The sequence below is a fragment of the Phoxinus phoxinus genome (assembly GCF_949152265.1).
Source record: "Phoxinus phoxinus genome assembly, chromosome: 18".
In the NCBI taxonomy this organism is placed as follows: Eukaryota; Metazoa; Chordata; class Actinopteri; order Cypriniformes; family Leuciscidae; genus Phoxinus; species Phoxinus phoxinus.
The window spans coordinates 1,156,048-1,161,047 of record NC_136893.1 but is presented as its reverse complement, the minus strand read 5'-3'; the positions used below and the strand labels follow the sequence as shown (position 1 = coordinate 1,161,047).

Below are 5,000 nucleotides of genomic sequence, written 5' to 3'. Positions count from 1 at the left end.
CTCAACAGCTCTCACGTCATCCGTTTATAGTTTAGAAAATGGAGATAAAATATGACAATATCAGTTGATATTTGACAGGTTTTGTCCGTCCTTCTGTTAGACTCTCACACATGAATTATGTTGAATATCTGTCAGCTGGTAAATTTAACTACACAATTAGATAATACCAGTTTAGCTCAACCAGTGACCAAGCAATGCTTCATTGTGTTCAGTGTGTATGTGAAAAGAGCGTTAGCAATTACAGACACACACTTCAGCAGAACATGACCAGCTCAAAGTGTCCGTCGGAATAACTTTTAGTCCCAAATTTGTATAATTTTGTCTGGTAGTCTCTGTATGAAGAATATTTGGGTATAATATGTCACAGCTTACTTTATTTTGCTCTCCTCACTTACATAAATGAAGTGTAAAGAGGAGTGTGTTCCGGCGCAAACGTTCCCTGGTGATATTCTGCAGTTCCAGAATTATGTAGCGTGTGAACAACACACACACTTTGATTCTCTAATCTAAACAGACGCAGCAGTTTTCATTTTTGCAAATCATACATTATTACAAGGAAAAATATTAACACACGAGAAATCATTGTTGTGTCCGTGAAGATGTGGAAAAATAGGCATAAATCTAGCAAAACATTTACCCAAATTATTATACGCCTGTTTAACCGAAGCTAATGTGTGTGTTTCTCCATCATCCTCAATGTCACTTCTCTGTGTTTTACGGCCCTGACGAGAACGTCGGTCTCCTCGGCTGTGAACCGCTCCTGGCGTGCGCCGGCAAACCCTCCGTTATAATAGCAATCCGCCGTTATAATAGCAATCCGCCGTTATAATAGCAATCCGCCGTTATAATAGCGATCCGCCGTTATAATAGCAATCCACCGTTATAATAGCAACCCGCCGTTATAATAGCAATCCACCGTTATAATAGCAATCCGCCGTTATAATAGCGATCCGCCGTTATAATAGCAATCCGCCGTTATAATAGCGATCCGCCGTTATAATAGCAAACCCGCCGTTATAATAGCGATCCGCCGTTATAATAGCAATCCGCCGTTATAATAGCAAACCCGCCGTTATAATAGCGATCCGCCGTTATAATAGCAATCCGCCGTTATAATAGCGATCCGCCGTTATAATAGCGATCCGCCGTTATAATAGCGATCCACCGTTATAATAGCGATCCGCCGTTATAATAGCGATCCGCCGTTATAATAGCGATCCGCCGTTATAATAGCGATCCGCCGTTATAATAGCGATCCGCCGTTATAATAGCAATCCGCCGTTATAATAGCGATCCGCCGTTATAATAGCAATCCGCCGTTATAATAGCAATCCGCCGTTATAATAGCGATCCGCCGTTATAATAGCGATCCGCCGTTATAATAGCGATCCGCCGTTATAATAGCGATCCGCCGTTATAATAGCGATCCGCCGTTATAATAGCGATCCGCCGTTATAATAGCGATCCACCGTTATAATAGCAATCCACCGTTATAATAGCAATCCACCGTTATAATAGCGATCCGCCGTTATAATAGCGATCCACCGTTATAATAGCAATCCGCCGTTATAATAGCAATCCGCCGTTATAATAGCGATCCGCCGTTATAATAGCAATCCGCCGTTATAATAGCGATCCGCCGTTATAATAGCAATCCGCCGTTATAATAGCGATCCGCCGTTATAATAGCAATCCACCGTTATAATAGCGATCCGCCGTTATAATAGCGATCCACCGTTATAATAGCAATCCGCCGTTATAATAGCGATCCACCGTTATAATAGCAATCCGCCGTTATAATAGCGATCCGCCGTTATAATAGCGATCCGCCATTATAATAGCAATCCACCGTTATAATAGCAATCCGCCGTTATAATAGCAATCCGCCGTTATAATAGCGATCCGCCGTTATAATAGCGATCCGCCGTTATAATAGCGATCCGCCGTTATAATAGCGATCCGCCGTTATAATAGCAATCCGCCGTTATAATAGCAATCCGCCGTTATAATAGCGATCCGCCGTTATAATAGCAATCCGCCGTTATAATAGCAATCCGCCGTTATAATAGCGATCCGCCGTTATAATAGCGATCCGCCGTTATAATAGCGATCCGCCGTTATAATAGCAATCCGCCGTTATAATAGCGATCCGCCGTTATAATAGCAATCCGCCGTTATAATAGCAATCCGCCGTTATAATAGCGATCCGCCGTTATAATAGCAATCCGCCGTTATAATAGCAATCCGCCGTTATAATAGCAATCCGCCGATATAATAGCAATCCGCCGTTATAATAGCGATCCGCCGTTATAATAGCAATCCGCCGTTATAATAGCAATCCGCCGTTATAATAGCAATCCGCCGTTATAATAGCGATCCGCCGTTATAATAGCAATCCGCCGTTATAATAGCGATCCGCCGTTATAATAGCAATCCGCCGTTATAATAGCGATCCGCCGTTATAATAGCAATCCGCCGTTATAATAGCAATCCGCCGTTATAATAGCGATCCGCCGTTATAATAGCAATCCGCCGTTATAATAGCAATCCGCCGTTATAATAGCAATCCGCCGTTATAATAGCGATCCGCCGTTATAATAGCAATCCGCCGTTATAATAGCGATCCGCCGTTATAATAGCGATCCGCCGTTATAATAGCAATCCGCCGTTATAATAGCGATCCGCCGTTATAATAGCGATCCGCCGTTATAATAGCGATCCGCCGTTATAATAGCGATCCGCCGTTATAATAGCGATCCGCCGTTATAATAGCCATCCGCCGTTATAATAGCAATCCGCCGTGGAACAAGCGCGCCGGCTCTTAAAGGGAATGTGAGAGGACGCTCTGATTGGTTTATTTCATGTTACGCCCAAACCACACCTATGAGTAACGAAGCGACTTCAGACACACACATTTTAGATTTGCGTCGGGCGCAAGAGTCGTTTATCCCGCCGGTATAATAGCAACAGCGCCGGGATCCGCCCACAGAGTTACTTGCGTTTCGCGTTTGATACTTGCGCTTCAGAGCGCTAATATAGGGCTCCATGTCTGGAAGGTTTCGGCTTCTGTGAGTCTTCAGTGGAAACTCAAGACTGCAGAAAATCTTCTTTTGAACTATTTTTGTGATTTTTCAGCACAGATATCTACACAATCTTACAGTAAATCAAGTGTGGAGGGCTTGGAGAGGCTGAGGACTCGAGCGGCTAATCTACAGTGTCTCCTCCGTCTGATCTGGTGGAGTTCGAGTGATGTCATGGCGGTCATAAAGTGTGTGTTCTCCAGATTGCTGTTGTTGAAGTGCACGGATCTCTTATGCCTCACACACACGTGGGCTTGTACACTACAGACCAACACAAACCAGAACACCAGAACTACAGCCGCATGTTTCTCTGCGTCGTGTTTAAAGCAAATCCTCCTCAGAAACCTCTAGAATGCAGTCTCATCTTCCCATCGAAACATCGGGCGAGAGGAAGTTCTCATGGAACACATTAAAGGCTTTTTTTTTTAAGTTTCCCCAAACAGCTTTAGATCCTCGTGTCACGACTCTGATTTTACAAGAGCATAAACACACAAACACACACACACACACAAACACACACACACACAATGGGAAAACAAACATGTTTGCTCAATTAAACTGAACAAAAAACAATGTTACTAAGAGTTTAGACCACTTTCATTTACAAAAAAACTGCCTAGAAAACACAAAAGATAAACAGACTGACAGACCGATAGATAGAATAATAGATAGAGCAATAGATAGGTACTGTAGATAGACACTGTAGATAGAACGATGGATACTGTAGATATATATATATATACTGTAGATAGATGGATGGATGGATAGATGGATGGATGGATGGATGGATGGATGGATGGATGGATGGATGGATGGATGGATGGATAGATGGATGGATAGATGGATAGATGGATAGATGGATAGATAGATAGATAGATAGATAGATAGATAGATAGATAGATAGATAGATAGATAGATAGATAGATAGATAGATAGATAGATAGATAGATAGATAGATAGATAGATAGATAGATAGATAGATAGTAGGGCTGCACGATATTGGAAAAAAATTACATTGCGATATTTTTTCCCCCAACGATATATATTGCGATATTGAGAGCCATAACTCCAGGCTAAATACAATAATTACCATTCTATAATATTAATAATTTCACTAATAAGCAAGCTTCATTACAAGTGACAAAAAGGTCACTTAATATTTTATTACAAAATTAGAAAATTTCTGTAAACACAAAAGCAAAACACATTTTTAAATAAAACAGCAGCTTTACACCAACCCCCTGATTGGTTTACAACAATATAACTTAAAATAAATATATATTTTATAAAACAACTTTTTGTGGCACTTTTTGAAGCATTTTGGTTCACAATCTTTTAAGTCAACTTTTCTTAGCCAAAGTGCAACTGTTGATGTTGGTCATCATAATCATATGAAATAAACAAAATGATATAAAACTTTTATATATGTTGTATTAAATCTTCTAAACAGATTAGAGAACATGTTTCTGTAAACAGAAAAGCCGAACACATTTAAACAGCAGCTTTACACCACACCTGTCAGCGTCGCCGCTCCACGCGCATCAAGAGCTGAGGGGGCACCAAAAAAATAGCCTAATGAAAATTCAATAATTATAATGCTGATATTATTTCAGAATAGAAATACAGACATCCCAAAGGAAGTTCCGGGAGTCTCCCGCATATTGATAGCGGCTCACTGATGCCCGCGAATTAGTTAAAATCTCCGGAATCTAGAGCGAGCGCGCCCGCGAGACAGAGACTGTGCTCCAAACCGCGCAGCGCGTGCACGGCAGAGAGAGAGAGAGAGCAAGAGACCGCGCGCGTGCGCCTCATGAAGCGCGTAATATCTCCCGCTGGTGCTACTGTGCTACTACCCTTCACATCGCATGTTCCGGCGATGTGACTATCGCTCACTCGCACATCGCGATGTCGATGTTAAAA

The 5,000-nt window shown here is 41.8% G+C and overlaps 1 protein-coding gene across 1 annotated transcript in view; it reads right to left on the bottom strand.

Moving 5' to 3' along the window:
* Positions 1–5,000, bottom strand: part of col24a1 (collagen type XXIV alpha 1 chain) — a 126,587-nt gene that overhangs the window by 50,609 nt on the left and 70,978 nt on the right. The gene's annotated exons all lie outside the window — the stretch shown is intronic.